The sequence below is a fragment of the Panicum virgatum genome, chromosome 7K (genome assembly GCF_016808335.1).
Source record: "Panicum virgatum strain AP13 chromosome 7K, P.virgatum_v5, whole genome shotgun sequence".
Lineage (NCBI taxonomy): Eukaryota > Viridiplantae > Streptophyta > Magnoliopsida > Poales > Poaceae > Panicum > Panicum virgatum.
In genome coordinates this window covers 27566118-27591299 of record NC_053142.1, presented here as the reverse complement: position 1 = coordinate 27591299, position 25182 = coordinate 27566118, and the positions used below count along the sequence as shown (strand labels likewise).

Below are 25182 nucleotides of genomic sequence, written 5' to 3'. Positions count from 1 at the left end.
CGGTGGTGGTGCTCGGCGACCAGCGGCGACATCGGTGGTCACAGAGACCCTGGAGGACTTCTTTGTAATTTCTTTGTTTGGCAGGGATCTTTGTGTAGTTTGGTTGGGACTGCTGTCCTCTCCGTATCCTTTGTGTATGCTCCGGTACGTGTAGGAGTATATGTACATTTTCCTTACATCTTAATATATACTCGTCTTTATCAAAAAAAAAACATCACTCTTAAACGGAAATAATACAGGTCGCGCGCGTGGGTGGCTATCGACCTATCGCAGAAGGCCCAGCGCAAGCGGCCACGCGCACGCAGCGGCCCAATATCTGACGCTTTCATGTGGAGGCCGAGGGCAGGGGGGCTGATGGGAGTAACGCGCGTGACTAGGATGCATTCCGTCGCAGAAGCACTTCGTCAGGGGCGCTAATTAGCTTGCAGTAGGGTGTCGCAACTTGCAAGGTCTCACCGTCTGCTTGCTGCATGGGCCCAAGGCCCAGGCCGCGAGACACAACAAGTCGACAACTCGCATGCTGCATGCAATCTAGATTTTTTATAAAAAAATTGTAGTTCATAACAAAGAGTTCAAATTAAAAGTGTTTGCGCCACAATATTTTTTACCACGATATTTTTAGAATAAGATCACTCTTGAAGATATTTGAATGGTTATTATAGTTGGAAGATTTTTTTATGCTGGAACAATTTCATTTGAACGCAAGAATTCCAACTTAAAAAAATGAAAACTCGTCGTCAAGGCTTTCGCGAGCGATTGCACCAACCATGTACCTCATCGTTGCTTGAGCCCTCAGCGGCTCGCGTGTTGCATCGAGGCACACCACCATTGCTGCACCCACCTGTTTGAATCCTTGGTGATTCGCACAAGCAGCAAGGCGTAGCGTTTTGAGTTGTAGCCATGGCACCGCCTGGCCGCTTGTTCAGAGGGGCATCGACGCGCCGGCTGCACGCGACAGCCGCACAGCTGCGTCGGCCACCCTCCGGCCAGGCGGCACATCAGGCGCTTCTCGGAGGCGTCGCCGTTGCGGTTCTACCTCTCCCACAATGGCCGGTGCTTCGAGGTGGTGACTGATGTGCAGCATTGCGCCCGGTGCGCGGGGAGGTTCCCACCTCCGCACATCAAGTCATTGCTATGGCGTGAGTTGTAGTTCATTATTAGTGGTTTGCCACGGTGAGTTCTTGAGCTAGGACGTGTTGTTATGTGGTTATGCCACAAATCGCCTTATGTTAGGCACATAGAGTAAAACCATGATTATCATGCGGGCCGTTAGGGGCCACAATGAAATGATTCAGGTGGGGATACTCCCCCCGCGTTGACCCAAAAAAAAATGAAAACTTGTTCTAGAACAATGTTCTACAACAATGTTCTAAAAAATTTTGTTCTTAATAAGAAATACAAATGTTCCGTTAGAAAGTAGAAACTTGTTCTTAGAATAGAAATAATGTTCTGGAAAAATTGTTCTCAGACAAAAAAATTTGTTCCAAAACAAACTTTATCCAACACATAGTTATATGTGTCATGTGTGGTCTAGTTTCGAAAATCTCATTCTAAAAAAATATAATAATACAAAATTTTAATTTGAATATAATCAGTTCATAAACTATAGCTTTTTGTTTCATCATGGGTGTCAGACCATTGCCCCGCTACATGCGGCAGTCTGCACAGACGGCAAATATTATAGGTCACGCGCGTTACTGCATGTTGATCGGTCGCAGAAGGCCCATCGCAAGTCTGACACGCGCCTGCAGCGGCCCACACGTCTGATTTGTGCACGCTGAGGCCCAATGGAGAGTGCTTGCTCGTGCATGCAGCGGTGGAGGCAGAGCATCACAAAACTACAAAAGGGTTAGCTTCCTTCTCGCGCTTCGTTTTTTTTTTTAGCTTCCGTTCCGGCCCATGATTCATTAACTCAACTGACCAAGTACACCGTACACGTATTGTTGTGTTGTATCCAGCATGGTGCATGGAGTCCCGTGCAAAAAAAAAAGTTCAAGTGAAAAAATCTATAGTTTTCAAAATAACTATTAAAATTAAATTCTGATTGTACTGTCGTGTTTCTTATGATGAAATCTTCAAAATAAGATTGTATTTAACTATATTTGGATGAAATTTTCTAAAAATATTTTTTAAGATAGAACAATTTAATTTTGAAGCTGGCAATAAAATTGTTCTAGCTTCACAATAAAAATGTTCCCCTTCAAAATTGTTCCAGCTTCACAATAAAATTGTTCCTGCTTCATAATAAAATTGTTCCCCTTCAAAATTGTTCCAGCTTCACAATAAAATTGTTCCTCTTCAAAACTATTCCAGCTTCACAATAAAATTATTCCCCTTCAAAATTGTTCCAGCTTCACAATAAAATTGTTCCTGCTTCACAATAAAATTGTTCCCCTTCAAAATTATTCTAGCTTCACAATAAAATTGTCCCCCTTCAAAATTGTTCCAGCTTCACAATAAAATTGCCCCCCCCTTCAAAATTGTTCGCCTTGAAAATTGTTCCAGCTCACAATAAAATTGTTCCCTTATTGTTCCAGCTTCACAATAAAATTATTCCCCTTAAAAAAAATTCCACCTTGAAAATGATTGAAATATAGTCAACTGAGATCTTATTTTGAATATCTTATTACAAAAAATTTAATGGTGCAATCAGAATTTAATTTGAACATCTCATTTAGAAATTACGGATTTATTTACTTCAACTCTCTCTTGTGTACCTTATCTTTCTCGGAAGGTGTGCATGTAAACCGGATCACGATGTCCTTTCTGTGACACGCGTGCTCCCAGTCACGCGCGTTACCTGGAATAGGTCCCGCTAAGAACACATTAATATTAGAAAAGGAAAGGGGATAGGAAAAATTATACCCTTGAAAAACATAAAGGAAACAAGAATATAGAGGAAATAAAAAAATAAAGTAAAGAAGAAAATAGAAGTTACTAGTTACATGCATGCGAAAGAGAAAAGCGGAAGGCACGGTCCTTAATAATGCTACTGCTCGTTGCTGCACTCCAGTGGAGATACTGCATCGCACTTTCCTCCATGTACCTGCTATTGGATAGGCCACCACAAAACTGTGTGGAAATCAGATCTGCAATAATTATTGGGATAAATGGAGCAAACCAGCCCACTAAGATTCTTCAGGCGACAAAAGACGGTTTTGTGACGCGGGTGATATGTAGCCACCGTGTCGCTGCAGGTAGAAAAATAATGAAGCAGAGAAGCAATGATCACGGGGACCAGCGATCTGCTAGAACAAGTAACAGAACAAGTGTTCGCAGTCAGAAGAGTCAGAGCTCGAGGATGAGAAAGTGCTCTGAATTCGGAGGTAGCACGGAGCTCGACGACTGGCTGCAGCAGGTATCAGTTGGATCTAGGGAAGTCTTTCAGATGGTTGAATGTTGAGCGAAAATATTCTGTGCGTGCATACCGCAATAGTTGGCGATGAGCACACGCATGTTTCGTGTTAATCTAGAGCATCTACTGATCATATATATCTTTCTTGATAGTCCTGCAGTTCACCGATCTACTAATCCTCCGTAGGATTTGCCACCGACGGCCTGGCCGCCATTGATCACGTCTACGAATTATAATACAAGAAGCGACGACGACACATATGCTGCAGCCTCGTCGACGGAGGCGGATTGAGTGACACGGCGTGACTGGCGGCTGTCTATCCGGCATCCAAACGTGATCCAACGGAGGGGAATATTTTAGCGTTGGCAGCCGGCGGGAACAGAGCATCCGCGCGCGCGAACACCCCTTTCTCCCACGCCGTGCCGCCCTTGGCGTCCGCGCCCTGGCTGAAGCCGCCCCTGCACCTGTTGCTCGCCTGCTCCTACCTCTCTTGGCGGTCTCCACTCCACCTAGCTGTAGGGGCTAAGCAGCTGCTGCTGCAAGGCCTCCCTGTGGTAGTGTAACGAACATGATCTCATTTAAGCTATTTCGAATAATTTTAGTGATCTTATGACAACGTAATCAATATGACTAATAAGTTTGTCGAGAGTTTGTTTTTTCTCATCCCTCCTTTACGTTTCCGCATTTTATACTAGCAATTTTTGTGTGCATTTACTTTTATATAGTAGTATCTTGATAGGATTGGCTATAGGTTACTAAATTCTTTTTGAGATTAGAGTTTCACACTAAAAGAATCGTAGCTGCATATTTAGATAGCATGTTTAATTTAAGGTTTGTGCAAATTAGTTAGAGCCATAAGTTAAGGTTTTTAAATTATCTAATCCACCACCATCTCCTCTTAGACTAGAGCACCCGATCGCTTTCAGTCAGCAGTCGTCAGGAACGACTGCATCATCTCCAGCTCATCGGTGACGAACGCCACGTCGCTCTCCACGCCAAGCTGCAGCGCCGTCTCCTCCGCCGCAGCGGATTTGGCGTAGTCCAGCGCGCCATCCAGCACGGCCTTGCCGAGGCTCACCACCGGCGCCTCCATTCCTTGCCGCTGGCTAGCTCCCCGCAGGCTCCCAAGCTTTGGGTTGTGGGAAATGGACTGTGCTGTACTGCTGTGATGATCGAAGGCGATTCTGCGAACATACCTAGTTATGATGATGGGAGCAAAACATGCGGTCCAAACATAACAAGGACTTTTGCTTTAGCTTTGCCCGTTGCTTACAGTGAGAGCAGACAGCACCTCTGCACCTGATGCTAGGTACTTTGTTCCCACGTTATTCTACTTACTTTATTGCTTTTGCTACAGTGTGATGATATGGAGCTAGGTACTTTGTTCAAATCGTCGATGTTACTCTAGGATTGGTTCACTTCAAGACACACACAAAAAAAAGGGAGAAATGCTGTGATTTTCTGTACTACTTGATACCAATAATAGAATGTTGAGGCCCATCAGAATCAATCGATGGGCTTAATTAGTTTTCCTTGAGCGTCCTCCATGTGCACCCGAATCACCAATGAGCGGGTGCACATGGAGGACGCTCAAGCAAAACCAATTAAGCCCACCGATTGATTCTAAGAATATAGCACAAGAAATGAATGATGAGAGGAACAAGCTCCTAACTTTTATAGTTGTTAAATGGATAGGGAATCAAAGAGTTTTCACATGAATCGTGGACGAAATGGACAAAAACTCCCCCCACCCGAGCCAAGAACAACAAAAACACTGAGCTGAATGGCTCGGGCGGGGGAGGAAAAAAGAGAATATAGGCAATGGTCTTTTATCCCGGTTGGAGCCACCAACCGGGATAGGGGGGATTTGGTCTTGATTGGTGGCTCCAACCGGGACAAAAGTCACTTGCCCTCCCACGCTGCCCCGGTAGTCGTTGGACCCGGGACTAAAGCACTCTTTGGTTCCGAGTCCAAAAGCAACCGGGACAAATGACTTGGACCAAAGGCATGTTCTGTAGTAGTGGTAGTGCCTAAAGTAACATCGAGGATTTGAACAAAGTATCTAGCTCCATATCATCACACTGTAGCAAAAGCAATAAAGTAGAATAACGTGGGAAATAAGGTAAGCATAGATTTATATCTGTTTCATGAAGCAAAGGTGAGTATAGCTAGTATTTTTTTCCAGCAGAGAGGAGGAACTTCTAGGTTTCCTTGTGACATTGCACACGGCTAGCATCAGGTGCTGTCTGCTCTCACGATAAGCAACGAGCAAAGCTAAAGCAAAAGTCCTTGTTAAGTTTGGACTGCATGTTTTGCTCCCATCATCATAACTAGGTACGTTCGCAGAATCGCCTTCGATCATCACAGCAGTACAGCACAGTCCATTTCCCACAACCCAAGCTTGGGAGCCTGCGGGGAGCTAGCCAGCGGCAAGGAATGGAGGCGACGGTGGTGAGCCTCGGCAAGGCCGTGCTGGATGGCGCGCTGGACTACGCCAAATCCGCTGCGGCGGAGGAAATGGCGCTGCAGCTTGGCGTGGAGAGCGACGTGGCGTTCGTCACCGATGAGTTGGAGATGATGCAGTCGTTCCTGATGACGGCCGACGAGGAGCGGGACAAGAACAACATGGTTCTCAATACCTGGGTGAAGCAGGTCCGGGACGTGGCCTACAACACCGAGGACAGCCTCGTGGATTTCGCGATCCACGCGGAGCGGGAGAAGCCCCCATTTCTTGGGTGCATCCCTCGCAACCCGTGCGACCGCCGTCGCATCGCCTTGGAGATGAAGAAGCTCAAAGCCAAGGTGGACATCAGCAGCAGGAACCTGCGCTATCGACTCGTCAAGGATGGCGCCGGGGGCTCCAAGCCCGGTGCTACCCCAGTCGAGCAGGGCAACATTGCCAGCTCTGCGGCAGCTATGTTCGGCATTAATGGGGCGTGGAACACTACTATGGAGGAGAAAGCTAAGGTGAACCTTGCCCAGCTAATCATCAGCGAGGAGGTTGACCTTCAAGTCATCGCAGTGTGGGGAACAAGTGGTGAAGTTGGAAAGATGTCCGAGATATGGAAGGCCTTTGAGGACCCAATGGTAACGGCTAAGTTTGGATGCCGAGCTTGGATTAGATTGATGCACCTTTCAATCCAGTTGAATTCCTACAGAACCTTGTGACTCAGTTTTATATAAATTCTTCTCAAGAACAAGAGATTAGCATGACTAAAGATGGTAAAACTGTTGGGACCAATGTTCTGCTGAAGATGGAGACGATGGGGCAAAGTGATTTGGTTCATGTTTACGATGCACAAGTGAATAGCAACAGCTATCTGATTGTGATCGATGGCCTCTCCATGATAGACCAGTGGCGTTGTGTCAAATCTTACTTCCCTGACAAGAAGAATGGAAGCAGAATTGTCGTTGCCACACAACAAGTTGAAATTGCAAGCTTGTGCACTGAGCAACCGTACCAAGTGTCCGAACTGAAGCAACTTTCATCGGATCAGGTTCTTTATCTGTTCCACAAGAAGGTAACTACAAAAGCTTATCCACTTTATATATGATTTTTCAACTCTGTATTTCATTTCCCTGAACTCAAGTTAATCTCTTCTAACACATGTGGAGGATCGCACCATCCATATTTTAAGAGGACTTTTACAATACACTATACATACTAGTCGTACATCCATATTTTAAGAGGACTTTTTCTTCTAAATGTTTATCTGGAGGGAGCTGTAGCCAATTAGTAGCTAGTACAGTAATTAGCTAGATATGATACTGGAAAAACTTTCAAATTTATGCTAAATCAAATCAAATATTATAGTAAAAATTGTAGAACCTGCCAAAGCTCATTTGGTGCCGGTAAAAGATCAAATTTGACGGCGGCTTAACTTAGTCATCAATGATAGAATAGTATTGCACGTCAAGATATGCTTTACTTCTAGTAGATTTGGCTAATTGTATCAGTTGGGTTTACTGAAAGAAATGCTTGAATAACTTAGTATCTGAATAAATACAAAAAACTGTGGACTTGGATAGGGCATCATCCTAGATGTTCATTAACACAAGTTTAAGGATATGAGATTTTTGGAATTTCAAACTCAAGTATGCATCTTGTTTTTTTTTAAATCAGATATTTAATCCTTACATATTAACAGTAGAACTGAGAACCATCAATATATAAAAGTTTTAACTATTTGACTCATGTTTAGGTTGAGAAGCCTGAAGTGTGCTCTGCTAAGCCTGTGACCGCTACTGAGATAGAGATAGAGATAGAGATAGAGGGGCAACAACCAAATGATGTGCGTGCCGAAAATGCTATGTACACAACCTCAGCAGCTGAAAGGAAGCTTGATCGCAACAAAACAAGGGTAGTCACCCCTGAAGATGTTGTTGTTGGCCGATCAACAGAAAAACAAAAAGTTATTGATTTAGTTGGTCACCCAAACGACAGCTACAGCTTCAAGGTGATATCTGTTTGGGGGATGGGTGGTATTGGGAAAACTACACTTGTCAGAAGCGTCTACCGAAGCCAGCAGCTTGGTGGCTGGAAGCGTGCTTGGGCCACTGCACTGCGCCCGTTCAACCGGGAGGCACTTCTTCGAAATCTGGCCTTGCAGCTTCAAATAAATATTCAAGAAGATTCAGCTGGTGCTGGAGACACACAAAATATTGAACAGAGGAAGAAGAATATTGGAGGAATGAAATATGACGAGGTGGCTAGTGAATTATCTAGACTTCTTGGTGTGCAAAACTGCCTCATTGTTCTTGATGATCTATCTTCCACTGAAGAATGGGATTCCATTATACATATCTTGGCAAAATCAAAACGAATCATAGTCACCACAAGGGAAAAATTTGTGGCCAAACATTGTTCCCAGGATGACCATAATATGTACAGCCTTAAAGGCCTCGAAGATGCTGTTGCACTTGACCTCTTCAAAAAGAAGGTACCTCCAAATAAACTATTCTTTTCTTCTTCCTTGCGGACCAGATCATTTGAACTAAACGTGTTTTAAGAAGAATATATGCTCACGTCTGTTCTAGGCACCAAGTCAACGTTAAATTCGGAAAAAAAAACTGGAAGTATTTGACCAGTAACCTAACCCGATGTTAAGAACTAGAAAGAGGAAAGTTGTTCAGAACCACCTGCTTTGGGGGATTTTCAAGCCGTCCCCGTCCTATTGACCGCAGGACAAGTAGCTTGTCTACCTTCTAGCTAGTCCCTGGTACATCCATCATGGCTTCTAGTGCCGCTGTGACCATTTGGTCCCTGGTAATTATTGACCATTTATCGAATTTTGATTATAATCTTCCAAAAAACTGAAATCCTTATTATTTTATTTATAACTATTTACGGAAGTAGGATAAAAAAAAAGTGCAGTCATTTTTCTTTTATGCACCATATTAACGTTAAATAATATGTACTTGCCCATTAATATTCACTCTGTGTCATTGAGATCAACTTTTTTTCATTCCACTGCCATCACGTGCCCTCTGTTTGGCATTGTTTACAGTCCATCCCCTGTTCTTCACCTTATGCATCACGGGCTTGCCTATGCATCCCACCTGCATTCTTTTGCCCTCCAGCCTCAACATGTCAACACGATGAGCCGAATCGACGCATAGGTACCCTCAAGGCTAGCCCTAGGGCCCAGGCCTAAATGCAAGTTCTCTATCCATATATGTGTGTGTGAGAGAGATTATCTAGAAACTACCGGTACGCCGTTACTTACTAGAAATGACAAAATACTTCCATAGCTGGGCCTTTGGATGGATTTGATACTTATAACTTTCCCTGGTAGGTGGACTTGATCGGGGCCTTTGGAGATAAATGCTAATAGAAGCACTTGTTGGGATCTCGACAAAGGAAATGGTTTTGATATAATGCTCACACTAAGTTTAAAATAGGCTCATGAAAGGAATTATTGATCGGAAGTTGTAGAGTATCTTTTTTGCTAACATAGCTTAAAAGTAATGTTTTATAATATTTTCAAAAGTAACAGATTTGTATTGGAAGTGATTATTGATTTTGTGTTTGCTTTAGATAACTTTTAAAGGTATGGTTGAAAGTAATTTTCTAAGAGCGTATTAACAATAATCCAACCTTTAGGAGAAATTAATGTGGAAAAATTGCAAAAACACCCTGCAAGTCAGTGGGGTTTTCAAATCCTTACAGTCTCTCGCCCGCAAGTCCTGTTTGTTTTGGTTCCCCCTGTGCTCATTGACTCAATGATACAGAGATGTTGTGTGCCCTCTATTGTGGCTTACATTGACTTGCATATCATTAGAAGGTGGTAGAGAGGCTTTAGGCTGAAGGCACTATATCAAAGCTCACCTAGATGTTGAAATCACAAAATACAACCGTGGTAGTTCAATTTACAAAAGATGGGCATATCGCAACCGTGGCCATCTAATACTCCCAGAAAACTCCTAAGTGAGCTTATCATAGTGATTCAAGGATGGAGAGAGAGGCTGTAGAGACCATGGTGGATGTTCAATCGGATTTGAGATGCACGTGGGTTTTGGCAAAAAAAAAAACTTTGACTTGTAGGTTTTTTCTTTTTACAATTTTCCCTAAAAATATCAAATTTAGGTACCCTTTTGTCTCAAATACTTATAATCATCACAAATTATTACATGGAAATGTATCATATATATCCATATGAAAGTGTACTATTATTTAAATAAGTTCCATATGTTGATGTTTATGGTCTCACTACTAACAGAACCTTTTCTTTTTAAAGAAAAAAAAGCGTCCTTATTTATCCGTATTAAAATTTATGACATTCCAACATCTTTGACTTCCATGTTTGTGTTTGGGAAATAACTTCCTATTTTGTAAAAATCTAAACATGTTTTCGATATTATGCTACGCAAAATTGAAGTGAAGTTCTTTATTGGAGAACATCTTTTAGGGACGATTTATTGGGGAACAAGTTGGGCTTAAACTCTGTTTTTTTTCCCTCTAAAACGGGAGAGCTGTGTTTCATTGTATTAAGAAGACTGTGTAATGAGCACAATTAAATCTCACCTTCAAGAGGTGAACTCAAATAATATACTCCCTCCGCCCCACAAAGAGTATCACTCTAGGATTTTTTAAGGAGGAGGGAAATAACTTGTAACCCCTATTTATTGTGTGCTACTTGTATGTAAAATTAGTGCACGCAGCATGTAATTGTGTGGTGTATAGCACCGTGCAACTTGTTTTGCCATGCAATTGGCCATCTTGCACCAAAATACGTCATCATAATGATTTTTTGTTTTGGGAATGTATGCATTTTTAATTGGCTTGTCCATCTCAAATGGTCGAATCCCTAGAGTGAAACTCATTGTGGGAAAGAAATTTGAATCCCAAAATGACACTCTTTGCAGGACAGAAGGAGTAACAAACAACACTAATGTCGTAGTAGTTCCAATGTAGCATTCATTGTTCTTTAATGTGAGTTCCTAACCACCTTGATTTACATGAATTGTTCAGGTATTTAAGGATGCTAGAAGTTTTGATTTGCACCCTGGTATGCTGGATCAAGCTAAACTTATCCTAAAGAAATGTGATGGACTCCCCCTTGCAATATCGACTATAGGTGGCTATCTAGCAAATAAGCCTAAAACTGCATTGGAGTGGAGAAAGTTAAATGAAGGCTTAAGCGCCGAGCTGGAGATAAATCCTGAGTTAAAGATGATAAAAGCAGTCCTTATGCGGAGCTATGATGGCCTGCCATATGGTCTAAAATCTAGTTTCTTGTACTTGTCTATTTTCCCAGAAGACCATATAATCGAACGTAAACGTGTGGTGAGGAGATGGATTGCTGAAGGTTATTCAAGAGAGATGCAACACATGGCAGCCGAGCAAGTAGCAGGCAAGCAGTTTGATGAGCTTCTTGACCGGAGTATGATCCTACCTTTGGAAGCAAGAACTCCTGGAAGCATTGAGTACTCTTGCCAGCTCCATGACCTCATCCGTGAAATCTGCGTGTCAAAGGCAAGGGAGGACAATCTTGTTTTTACACTAGAGGAAGGATGTAGCTTGGGCGGTGTACAAGGAGCAATACGCCACCTTGCCATAAGTAGCAATTGGAAGAGAGACAAAGAGGTGATGCAGAGGATGCTGGACTTGTCACATATACGGTCATTAACTGTGTTTGGTGAGTGGAGATCATTTTTCATATGCAGTAAGATGAGGTTCGTGCGAGTGCTGGATTTGGAGGACACCGTAGGACTCAGAGATCATCACCTTGGTCAAATTGGGGAGCTCCTTCACCTAAGGTATCTTTCTCTGCGTGGATGTATGGGTATCTGTGAATTACCAGATTCATTTGCAAATTTGAGGCAGCTGCAGACGCTCGACATCAGAGGTACACGCATATGGAGATTGCCAGTAGGTGTCACCAAGCTTCAGAAGCTACAATACCTTCATGCATCTGGTTTCCCATTTTATACTGATGATACAAAACAAGATGACATATTTGAGACGTACACAAGTCTCATACCCGTGGAGTATTTTGGGAGTGTCCCATGTGTTTGTTGTGTATATGCTCTTTCCGCGTGCAATCTACTCCGCGCAATGGGCCATCTTGTTTGGAGACCGCAGCGGCTAGAGCATCATTTGGGAAGGACCGGAACACATGTTTTGGAGGAGGGTGTGAGTAGGCATGACATATGCAACTTACACTGCTACTTTACGAGGTATGATGCAGAAGTTCACAAGCTACTTGGCATTAAAGTCCCGAGAGGGATTTCCAAATTGAAGGCCTTGCACACACTACGTGACATCAATGTTGCAGGGGGAAATGCTACGATTCAAGAGCTCGGAGGGCTCACTCAGCTGCGTAAGCTTGGAGTGGTCGGAGTCAGCAAGAAGAATAACGGCAAGTTTTGGCATGCAATTGCTGAACACAATCAACTTCGGTCTCTATTTGTAGGTTGTGAAGGTCGCAGTTCTCCTAATATTGAGTTAGATGATTGCTTGGGCGGAAATTTGATGCCACCAAAATGCCTTGAGAGCCTCAAGATGAGCGGCAAGTTAATCAAGGTAACAGAATGGGTCCATTGGCTTCAGAACCTATCAAAGCTTCAGCTTCAGGATGCAGAACTGAATCAAGAAGCCTTAGAAGCCATTGGGAAGCTACCAAATCTTGTGGTTCTGCGTCTGAGCTGGTGGTCAATCTTGGGGTCTAAGCTCTGCTTCCCAGGCCCATCTTTCCCGAGTCTCTTGGTGCTGGAGCTTAATGATGGCCTCAAATTGTTGGAATTTGAGCGAAACGCAACGCCTAAGCTCGAGGTGCTACAGGCAACCGAGGAGTGCCACCGTTTGAGGGAAGTTTCTGGGCTAGAGTTTCTCACAAGCCTCAAGGAGATTCGGCTGGGTAGTGGCCGTGTCAAGGAATTAGTGCAGAGCAAACTTGCAGGGTACTCAAACAATGTTACCCTCAAGATGCTGTAACCGAGATGTTGGAGTTCACATCGACCACAAGCTGTCACGTGGCAACCACTTACATTGTTGTACTGCCCCTTATATTTTCCTTTGTCTTCGTGCATATCAATATCATACTGGACGCTAAGTTGGTCATCTTACAAAACCGATTGTATTGCACGATCAGATAAACACACACATTCATTTGTCGATCTGAAGATAGACACATTCGTGCATGCTACAAATATTTGGTTACTGATTGTTCATCTCACGATTAATTAAGTAAAAGGCCCTGTTGCTGCGCACGTGTCTGTACACTGATATGCCGTTTCGCTGCTGCATGAATGCGTCATCAAACTATAACTTGCTATTGAGCAGCGAGTAGTACTATATTTGTCTGCGCAATAGTAGTACACAGTGCACATGTTGCTGCTGCAGGGTGTGTCACTCCAAATACCAAGAGTGTCACCTCTATTATACCATGATCTACTCTTAAGCGCAAAATGTACCAAACTGGTACGAGCCTCCGCTGCTGCTCTTCTCACATGAACACGAGGCCACACAACAATCAGCAACGGAAGCAGACAGAGCCAGCCACGCGGAAACAGAGCAGAGGGCGAGATGAGTAGAGGACGCGGCCACAGGGCCATGGCTGAGCTCACAGGATCGATTTGCGACCAAAGCATCCGCTGCACGTGACAGAGCCATCAACGCACTTCAGCGTCATGAACACACTAGGCTGCTGCCGCGGGAGGATGGGATTTGCCTACACGATGTGACTGATATGCTCCCATACAATACAAGTGTGTGTGCACTTGAAAGCCTGGTGTTCGCCTCGTTTGTCCGGTCTCGTGGGCGGCCGTGAGTGACGGAGCAGATAGAGTTAGCGTTCATCAAGGTCGCACACGGAATATGTGTAGGAGCGAGACCAAGAAAAGCTCCATCCATCGGAGGCCAAGCACAAACGAGGAGTGCGTGGCGTGCCACAGCCCACAGCCACGGCGAACGGCTTCTGGTGCCGCGACATGGCCCGTGGCCAGGCGCAGCGCGTGTCCGGGCCGTCGCCGAGGCCGCCGTCGCCCGCGTGACCCCGCTGATCGAAAGACAATGGATTCAATGAAACAAATTTTATATTATAAATATTATTATTTCTTTCTATACGTTCGGTCAAAGTTAGTCAAATTTGACTTAGGACAAACCTAATATGACATGTAAATAAAAATAGAGGGAGTAGTTCCATTCCTCGAGAAAATCTACCATATGCCCTCAAAACTGTCAGATCCGCTTCATGTGTCAGTCCTTTTGAATATATTGACAATCAAAATAAAAAAAATCTTAGACCATATATTTCTGGATAGATAGAGCAGCAAGAAGAGATGTGTGGTGGAAATGATAATTGATGGTTTGCTGGGCTATGATGTCTCGGTGCCTAATGTATGTAAGGTGTGTCGAGACCCCTATCAGATGTGCCGTTGCCCAGGGCACCGAGTTCATTTTCGCAATAAAATTACACAATGTTACGAAGTGCAAAATCTTAAAATTTGAAAAGGCACAAAAATTGAAAATTCCAGCTGGGCAGACTATACATGCTTTGCACGTTGACCCAGCCGGACCTCCTGCAATTCTCCCATAAAAGCAAGTATAATAAGAGGCTATAAGCTCGTACACATCAGCAGCTGATGTTCTACTTGGGAGAGAGAAGAAGAGAAAAAGACTCTCATGCATGATCCCGTGTTTACACTGGCTTCAAGAAAAATGAATTGAACGCAGTGGAAAGAGAGAGAGAGAGAGATCAAGCTGCTGGGGGTATGGGGCTGGGGGAGGTTTGTTTGGAATTCAAAGTTTTGATGCACCACGCACCATCTGTCATTAATAATGTTGCACTTTGTGGTACTCCCTGGTCCACCGCAGCAACAACGTGTGCCCGGACGGTCGATGTCACACCCTGAAATTGAAATTGTTGGATTTCAGGATATGATTAGAATTAAAAATAAAATAACAATTTTCTCATAATTTTAAAAAAAATTCAACATTTATTTTCTTCACAGGAAATTTTCCCATCTCGACGTACAAGTCGGCCCGGAGCTTCACGTTGAGGTGGAGATGCTCTCCGACCCCTTCTCTTTCTCTATCTCGATTTCTCGCGTGCGCATTAGCTCGTCGGAGCAAGCGCCGCCGACGCTCCGCTTTGTGCCGTCGTGCGCCCTGCTCTGCTCACCTTTAGCCCGAGCCAACCCCCTAATGGAGTTCGTTGTGTCACGCTCTCGTTTCCCATCCCAAAACCCGAGCCAAACGAGCCCGGACGGCCGATTCCGGCCAACGCCGGCGAGCCCGCCGCCGCAAGACCCGCTGCCGGCGCCTCCTAGAGCCGCCGCTCCGCCCAAGCCACTTCCGCTGTCCGATCCTTATCCGACGACCCATATCTGATCGAGCTCGAGTCAAAACTAGCCCACACCGGTCAACCATGTCGTTTTTGCAAAAGAGCCCCTCCATTCTATGAGAATCAAGCTGCGGTCCATGTGAGTTCAAAAGTATTTACAAACCAGCCCTGTTTATTTTGTTTTAGCCCCTACGCTTTTACAATTTTGAACCCGCTGTCCCAGAGCTGCAATTTTGCAGGCTAGCCCCTAAAGTTTAGGTTTAATCTTGTTTTAGCCCTGATTTCTTCACTCAGAGCCCCTGTTCTTCCAAAACTCTTACAAATAAGCCCCTAGAACCCCGTTTTGGCTATAACTTCTTCGTTTTAGCTCTGTTTTCCGTGTTTCTTGCGCCCTCGTAACCGTAGCAGCGAGTCCTATGCTTTAGTATGTTCTTTTAAAGTCTTTCTTTTGTTTTAGTGTATTGTTTTTAGATTTTCTTTTTGTTTGCTTTGTATGATTGCCCGATGGTTGCTTCGAGTAGAAGGATCGCCGTTCGAAGAATTGAAGAATCAAGATTTCCAAGTGAGCAAAAGCTGAAGAGCAGTGAGAATAGCTTTTTGTTGGAGAAAGGCAAGTGACCCTAACCACATTTCTATCTATGTTTTATTTACAAGAATACTTGTTTAATTGGAACATGGAGAACCACCCAAGAAAACCGTACAACCACAAAACTATATGGCTCTGGTCTTGGCTGATTAATTAGAAACTCTAGCTTGTGACTATCTTTCCGAAAGGGCAAGAGGGAATGCATCGACGGGGTATAGCTTGGTCCTCTTGGGACAATTGATATTGTTTATGGTCCTTTGATAAGGTACCACCTCATTAGGGAGGGTTATGACTGCCTTGGCTTGAAAGCTTAGCAGATTGTCACGGGTTAGGGAATCTTTGTAAAGGCCTCGTAGCATCCCTATGCAATCACACCTCAGAAGTGTGACATTGTGCCTAGCTAGCACATGCGTGGTTGGGTTCAAAGTTCTTCAAAACTTTTACGCAAATTGTGGTGAAAGTGTACAACCTCTGCAGAGTGTAAAACTGATATATCAGCCGTGCTCACGGTCATGAGTGGCTTGGACCCTCACATGATTAATTTAACTTAAAGATGGAATTAAATAATTTTCAGGTTATTTCTTGTGGCCTTGCTGAGTACCAACTATAAGTGTACTCACCCTTGTTTACTGCTGCTCAGAAGGAGAAGATTTATGAAGTCTTTTGAAGATGTTGCTGACTTTTAGGCGTACGCAACCCCCAGTCGATTGCCTGTAAAGTTTGAAGCCTTCATTTCCAGGATAAGCTGTATAACTCTGATAGTCTTTTAATTGCTGTATTTTCTCTTTTTCATGATACTGTTACTGATTATTCACTTATAATGTCTCTATATGTATGAAACTTGATCCTAGTATACATATAGTTATGCATTCGGTTTTGTTCTTAAAATCGGGTGTGACAGAAGTGGTATCAAAGCTGTATTGACTGTAGGACGTAAGTCTAGTTAGCAATGGTCGTTTTCTAAGATTTCTTTGATACAAAATCTATTTCTATTATTTCCTTGACCCCCCTCCATTGAATATTCTCTCTCCTTAACTATTTTCTTCTCTCAATAAGCCTTGATAATTCACTTTATTTTTTTCACCTGATCCTCTTTTCATTTGTACTTTCTCTTTTGCAAGTGTAAAATCCTCAATCTTTGTATATTGACTTACTCTCTCCTTGAAAATTTTCCATATTTATACTTGACCCTTGGTCAATCACCCCTTTTTATGATTCTCGACACTCTCTGGTTTCATTCTAAATAAATGTCACTTTGGATTCGTCCCTTGACTTTGATTCCAAGGTATCCCTTCTGATTCAATATTATTTAGATGATCCGTGCCACGTATCCTAATGCCTGTCCAAGTCATTTGAAAAAAATGGAGCTGCTAGTTCACCATGAGGAGTCAAGCCAAAGCAAATGAAACCACACGACCTGCCCATATCCCTGCTCAAGTTGAATAAAGGATTCAGAGCACCACCAAAGAATCAGGCATGAGCAAAGTTATGACACCCTTACGGAGGTGGAGCCAACGCTGGACAAGTTGAAGGAGGCACATGTCATCAACGACGAAGCTGGAAGATATAACCATGCTTAGGAATACCCCTTCTAACCCTATTAACAACGAATAGCATCGTTCCTTGACTGTCTTGTCTGGTGGAATTCGGTGTTTGCATGATGATGTTTGTCTTGATGACCTTGTCTGATTCACTTCTTTGTAATGACTGTTGGTGTATTGTGGGTCTTCTACCTACAATGACATCAGTTGCCTAGATGGGTTCTTCTTTTATACCTCCTCCTCCCCTCCTTGTTACCCTCCGTCTTTCTACCTAGTCCTTTAGAAGACCTCAAGAAGGAAGTTCAAGAAAACACTGACAGCAATAGTAGAAACCTCCAAGACAAATGAAAGAAACTGAAGACAAGAATGCTCTCCTTTCTTTTCTGTTACTCCCATATCTTTCTCCCTTCAACCTTGATTTATTTAAGTTGCGACCACCAAGAGTTTGTGAAGATGATATCATGGAGTTTACTTTGTTATTCAATCTTTCTTCTCTCTGCTAACCATATCCCTACCACCCAACCAGATGACGAGTCCCAACAGAAATCGAGAAGATAGAGCCAATAGAGAAGATCTCAACATTCCAGCACAAACTCAGGGAGTACAAGCAATGGTTCCAATCCGGGTCAACATCCAACAGCATGTCACAAAGCAAACCTCATTTTCTAGGAGCCACAACCCTGTTAGCAGTGATAATCAAGTCCCAACTGGTCTGCCAGCATTTGATAAAGAGAAGCTAATAGCTATGCAAGCTCGTGTCTTACAAGAAAAGTTGCAGTCTAAAACATCATTCTCAAATAACACAGAGATGACCAAGGCAGAAGCTCCCACCGGACCAGTGAAGAGGCAAGTAGCTGAAGCACAGAACAATGAAAAGCATAAGAGGAACAATGAAGCACCAAAGCCACTGATAGAGGAACAACATGAGATTAGTAAGACCCCAGAAATGTGTCAATGTTGAGAGCATTATGGTCATCCGTGCCTTCAAGAAGATAGCTTAATGACAGTAGAAGCAAGACAACGTTATTATTCGGATATCAAGAGAAAGTTATCCACCCAATGTCTAGTCCTAGAAGAAGTCGCACAAGATGAAGACAGTACTCATGCTGTGAACCTTGAGGATTGTAGTATCTCTTTCAAAGAGTTTCAGTCTAAAAGAAGCAAGCAGCCTAAGAAACAAATTAGTAAAGCAAGCCAAGAGAAGGTGGAGTTACCACAACCATTGGCAGATAGAAGTGTTCAACCCAGTTCCAACCAACTATAGCCTGAAGTGGTTCAACCTCCATATGAAAACTCTATCAAGAAGAATCCTGGCGCACAAGCCATTCCACCAAGAGTGGAGATGGAGCAGAAAGAAAGTCGGGATAGACATGTTAAAGGAATAGCGTGCTTTAGATGTAGTAAAGAAGGGCACTATGCTAATGGATGTCCAACAAAGTGTAACAAGACTAGATCCCGTGATCTTGGATTATACTGCCTCAAGTGTGGAGAAGATGGACACTTTGCCAGTTGGTGTGAAAAGGACGATGATGATCAACCCAAGAACCGAAACTCCAATAGCCATACACTCGGTTAGACGTCATCAGTTGGTCCCCTTGCCAGGACGGATGATCAGGATACCTCAGCCAAATGAGAATGACGTCAGTCTCCAATTCTCATGCCACCGCGAGTCGCCAAGATACTAAAGGCAGAAAGGTATGTTTCCACAATGCAGCGGAGGTTCGAGGATGTTTGCGAAGATTGGAATTTATGGTTGGATTATGTTTGTTACTTTACTGGAAAGATAAGAGATGTGTATAAGGAACAATGATACAATATACCCAAGCCAGAAAGAAGCAACCAAGCTCTATTCAAATCACTTTATTCAGATACAAAGGAACTACTTCAATAGATGTGCCAACGAAGCTGAGGAAAGAATTGATAGTTAAAGGTAGAATTAGACTGAGTATCCGTGAAGTGTTTTGTGTAAGTTACCAGGAATTAAGAAGTATATATTGTAAGAAGGAATGACTGAGAAGAAAGTTAATATATGTTGGAAGCTACCCACCTAAACCTTTATCTCTTGCTAGCCTTGTGAATCTCGGGACTAGATTCCTTTTAAGGGGGTAGTTCTGTCACACCCTGAAATTGTTGGATTTCAGGTTGTGATTAAAATTAAAAATAAAATAACAATTTTCTCATAATTTTAAAATTTTCTCAACATTTATTTTCTTCACAGGGAATTTAGTACAGAAGAAAACGTATATTGGTTGCTTTTCAAAATGTAATAAGGTCATTGTTTTGTGTTGCATTCATGCCGCACTGCATTATTATTTTTTGTTTGTGGTTCAGCTTGAATTTGAATTGAATGTGCTTGAGTCGTTTTCAGAAAATGCAAAACTTTTCTTTTTCCCCTAAACCCTTTCAGGCCAGCCGGCCCACACTCCCATCTCTTTCTTTCTCTCCCCGCGGGCCAAAACCTCCACGCCGGCCTGTTACCTTTTCCTTTCGGCTCGGTCCGCCATCTCCCTTCCTCTCTCACTGCCAGGTGGGGTCCCCCATCAGGGTCATCCGATTTTGTGTGCTGGACACGGACTTGAGCCCGAGTCCCGTCAGTGCACGCCTCCCCGCGCACCCCTGGGCCCGCACGCCGAGGCCGGCCCCCCTCACCCCTATAAAAAGGGCAGCGCCGCGGCCCCAAACCCTACCAAGCTCGCGCCGCCGCCTTCGCCTCAAAACCTAGCCCTAGCCATGCCGCCATTGCCGAGCTCGGAGCTCCGTGTCGTGCCGCCGTTCCGCCACCCCATCTCGACGTACAAGTCACCCCGGAGCTTCGTGTTGAGGTGGAGATGCTCTTCAACCCCTTCTCTCTCTCTCTCGCTTTCTCGTGTGCGCATTAGCCCGAGCCAACCCCCTAATGGAGTTCGCTGTGTCACGCTCTCGTTTTCCGTCCGAAAACCTGAGCCAAATGAGCCCAGACGGCCGATTCCGGCCAACACCGGCGAGCCCGCCGCCGGTGACTTCTAGTGCCGCCGCTCCGCCCAAGCCGCTTCCGCCGTCCGATCCTTATCCGATGTCCCAGATCTGATCGAGCTCAAGTCAAAACTAGCCCACACCGGTCAACCATGTCATTTTTGCAAAAGAGCTCCTCATTCTATGAGAATCAAGCTGCGGACCATGTCAGTTCAAAAGTATTTACAAACCAGCCCTGTTTATTTTGTTTTAGCCCCTACGCTTTTACAATTTTGAACCCGCTATCCCAGAGTTGCAATTTTGTAGGCTATCCCCTAAAGTTTATGTTTAATCTTGTTTTAGCCCCCGATTTCTTCACTCAGAGCCCTTGTTCTTCCAAAACTCTTACAAATAAGCCCCTAGAACCCCATTTTGGCTATAACTTCTTCGTTTTAGCTCCGTTTTCCGTGTTTCTTGCGCCCTCGTAACCGTAGCAGCGAGCCCTATACTTTAGTACATTCTTTTTAAGTCTTTCTTTTGTTTTGATGTATTATTTTTATATGTCCTTTTTGTTTGCTTTGTATGATTGCCTGATGGTTGCTTCGAGTAGAAGGATTGCCGTTCGAAGAATTGAAGAATCAAGATTTCCAAGTGAGTAAAAGCCAAAGAGCAGTAAGAGTAGCTTTTCGTTGGAGAAAGACAAGTGACCCTAACCACACTTCTATCTATGCTTTATTTACAAGAATACTTGCTTAATTGGAACATGAAGAACCACCCAAGAAAACCGTACAACCACAATACTATATGGCTCTGGTCTTGGCTGATTAATTAGAAACTCTAGCTTGTGACAATTTTACCGAAAGGGCAAGAGGAATCTTTATGGTCCTTTGATAAGGTACCACCCAAGAAAACCGTACAACCACAATACTTGTTTAATATGGAGTGGAATCGTTATGGTCCTTTGATAAGGTAGCACCTCATTAGGGAGGGTTATGACTGCTTTGGCTTGAAACCTTAGCGGATTGTCACGGGTTAGGGAATCTTTGTAAAGGCATCATAGCGTCCCTATGCAATCACACCTCGGAAGTGTGATATTGTGCCTAGCTAGCACATGCGTGGTTGGGTTCAAAGTTCTTCGGAACTTTTACGCGAATTGTGGTAAAAGTGTACAACCTCTGTAGAATGTAAAATTGATATATCAGCCGTGCTCACGGTCATGAGCGGCTTGGACCCTCACATGATTAATTTAACTTAAAGATGGAATTAAATAATTTTTTGGTTATTTCTTGTGGCCCTACTGTGTGTACTCACCCTTACTTACTGCTGCTCAGAAGGAGAAGGTTTATGAAGTCTTTTGAAGATGTTGCTGAGTTCTAGGCGTACGCAACCCCAGTCGATTGCCTGTGAAGTTTGAAGCCTTTGTTTTCAGGATAAGCTGTATAATTCTGATAGTTTTTTAATTGCTGTATTTTCTCTTTTTTGTGATACTGTTACTGATTATTCACTTATAATGTCTCTATATGTATGAAACTTAATCCTGGCATACATATAGTTATGCATTCGGTTTTGTTCTTAAAACCAAGTGTGACAGTCGACAAGGAGACCGGTGGCGCTGACTCAATAATAAGCCTACCAGCGTGGCATAGCATGATCTCCAACTTATAATCCCGATTATAACCAGATTATGTAATCAGGAGATTATTATCTGGATTATATAATCAGCGGGGGAACAAGCAGGGCCTTAATTTGGATCTGAAGGGAAAGAAGAGATGAGTCTGGATTCTAAAATGTCCTCCAAACATCACAATCAGATTTTACCCAAAATCCAACTTTTAGAATCAGGAGTAAAAAACTGGATTTTGAGAATCAGACACCAACACATTCAGCGTCACCGGATATAGTAGGATCTACTGCCCCTATGGTTTGTATATCCTGCTTATACCGAAAGAAGGTTATTACTACATTAGAGACGATGCATTACTGGACGTTCTCCTAAACAAATGGTCATCACAAGAGTGGGGTTACTACTAGCAGATCAACACCGCTAGACCGTTCAACGGTCAGGGTGTCGCGTCCTCCCTGATCAAACTGGACCCACATGCCGTGAAGCCATGCTTGTTATCTCAATCCTGCGGAATTGAACCAATTTCCTAAAAAATTCCTACAAAATTTCTGTGAAATTTCTACGTGCAAAGCAGGGTTTAAGCTGAAGTCACGGCTTGGCCAATGACGACTGGGGCTAGGCAGCTACCTGCCCAGCTTCTCCCTCGCCGGCCCTGTCCACCACCTCAATTAATTGTCTTCTCCTGCAGTGATGCATGCGCCTTCTGTGGACAGTACGTGGAGGAGACATGTTGCACCAACGAATTTTAGTGGTCACCTTACCACATTTTTTTTCATTTTTTTTTCATATTTTGGTTAATTTTGATACATAAGTACTACTTACATTTCGGTTTCCACAACCAAATCGGTCCCTTTGATTAATGCCTCCATGCCCGGCATCTGAGTCGACATCCAATGCAATGATGAGTAGGAAGCGTTCGTTTTGGCAATATGCTTATGCATTGCTCAAAAACATGAAACAGAGGTTAATCAAAGGAAGGCAAAACATATACAGATACCCGCTGGCCTCTGCTCTACTACATACATTTTTTCTAATTAAAGTGACCCCAGTTTTATATGCGTACATTGATCAATAACCTAAGCTGCCTGGTTACCTAGCAGGTGAGCATTATGCAGCTGTATTATGCTGGTAAGTAGCTTCCAGCGTTATATGCTATAGGAATTTTCATCCATTTTTATTAGAGGCTTTAACATATTAGATGCTTTATATTACCTAGAAAAGACAACACGAGAAAACTATCAAATTACCATTTTTGCAGGATAAGAGATCATGACACTCAGGGAGGGGAGGATAGGCTGAGTGGTCTTAGAGCATCTCCAAAAGACTAGCCATTTTCAACTCTTTATTTGACTCTGTATTTGCCTCTCCATAAAGATTCCACTCCATATTGAGCATCTCACCCCAATAGACTCTATTTCCCACACTCCAAATCCCAAACAGCTACATTCAACTCTCCCTGCACGTAGAGCCCATACTTGGCAAGCCAGTCTGGCCAGACTGGCTAGCCAAGTTTGGCTAGTGAGGGGGCCAATTTGGAGAGCCGGATGGCTTGGCGAGTTGTATAGCTAGTCTGTTGTAGAGCTATTTTAGTGTTGAGTTGCCAAAGTTTAGCTTGGCGAGCCATTTAACCGGTCTCTTGGAGATGCTCTTAGGACCACTCCTCAAAAGAGGAGATCCAATGTTCGAATCTCCACGATGCCACTCTTGCTGAGAAAAGGAGGGATGACATCGGCCAGGCATATCACAAAGAGAGTCTGGTCCCTAACTAAACGCCCATGAGATAGGAGCCTAATCCAACCACTGGTCCCTAAAGAGATCGATACTCTGTCATCCATAATATTGTAAACTGATACCATGAAGAAAGAAACAAATTAATCAGAAGTTCATTATTACGTAAAACGATAACTTGGGTAAGGTAAAAATAATAAAAAAGATAAGTAGTATGGTGTGGCCCCCAACACGATTCTGATCAAGCATTGGTCATTGATTTATAACGTGCCACTCTTCCAAAGTATCAACGGCTGCGTGCACGGACGGTCGAGGTCTCGAGGAGACTGAGGATGGACTCGAGCACTCAGCAACTCGTTCGACGAACCAGACAGAGCTGAGCATGCATGATGGAACGCATTGATGCGCTGTGCTGTACGTCTGTGCTATACTAGTATGCATATGCAGCAAACTGGGCCCACAGACCGTGTAGCGACACGATGCGTTGCTCAATAATAGTAAGGCTAATCTACTGCTACAGATGTGCTTTTTAGAGGCGGCTGGCAACTATTTTCAGAGACGGTTGGGCCACCGCTTCTAACAAAACGTCACTAGAAATCAAAATTTGTAGAGGCGACTGTCCAGCCGCCGCTAAAAATGTGATTTGTAGAGGCAGCTCAGATTCCCAGCTTCCTCTACAAATCAATTTCAGAAAATAAATAACAGATCCCGACGCCAGCTCCTCGGGCTGCCGCGCCGCCCCGCCCGCGCACCGCCCGCTACTCTCCACGCCGCTGGCGCCGCCAGCTGCTCGGGCTGCCGCGCCGCCCCGCCCGCGCACCACCCGCTACTCTCCACGCCGCTGGCGCCGCCAGCTGCTCGGGCCACCGTGCTGCCGCATCGCATCGCCCGCTGCTCGAGCCGCGCTGGGCCAAACCCCCCCTGCGTGCCGCGCCGCCCGCCGCCGCCAGATCTAGCACAAGGAGGGGCGGGGCTGGCATATATCTAGCCGGCGCACTGCTTGGGGAGAGAAAGAAGAGAGATGGAGAGGAGAGAGGGGCGGAGGGAGAGAGGAGCTCGGGGAGAGAGAAGAGAGTTGGGGAGGAGGGGAGGGGAGGACGTGTAGCCGAGCGCCGCCACCCTCTGTACGTGTCGCCCTACGCGCGCCGCCCCGCCGATGATGGGCCTGCCGCAGCCGGATCAGCCGCCTCTCGCCTCACCCCACCGCCGCTCCTCACGCGGCCGGTGAGGGGCGAGCAGAGGAGGGAGGGGAGGGGCGGCAGTGTGAGAGAGACATAGGGAGAGTGAGAGAGAGGGAGAGAGGGAGGGAGACAGGGCAGAGAGGGAGAGAGTCAGGGGAGAGAGATGGACATGGGCGACTTTATCCGCATGCGCGGGGCCATGGATCCGAGGCGTGTCTTAAGTGAATCGAATGAGATTTTTTATGTCCGGACCTATTTATAGAGGAGGCTGCCTCTAGAAATGAGTCAGCCGTCTCTAAAAATCCATTTTACTGAACAGATTTCTAGAGACCGCCTCTACTAAAAAATGCCCCATCTCTGAAAATGTATTCTGTAGTAGTGATCCCAGTTGGGAGTTTCATTTTGTTGTTTCTAATACCACATCATCTAATGCATAGTTTCACTTTGTTA

The 25182-nt window shown here is 44.3% G+C and overlaps 1 pseudogene; it reads left to right on the top strand.

Moving 5' to 3' along the window:
• The first annotated feature begins 5547 nt into the window (after positions 1 to 5547).
• Positions 5548 to 12909, top strand: LOC120640718 (annotated as a pseudogene).
• Positions 12910 to 25182: the final 12273 nt, after the last annotated feature.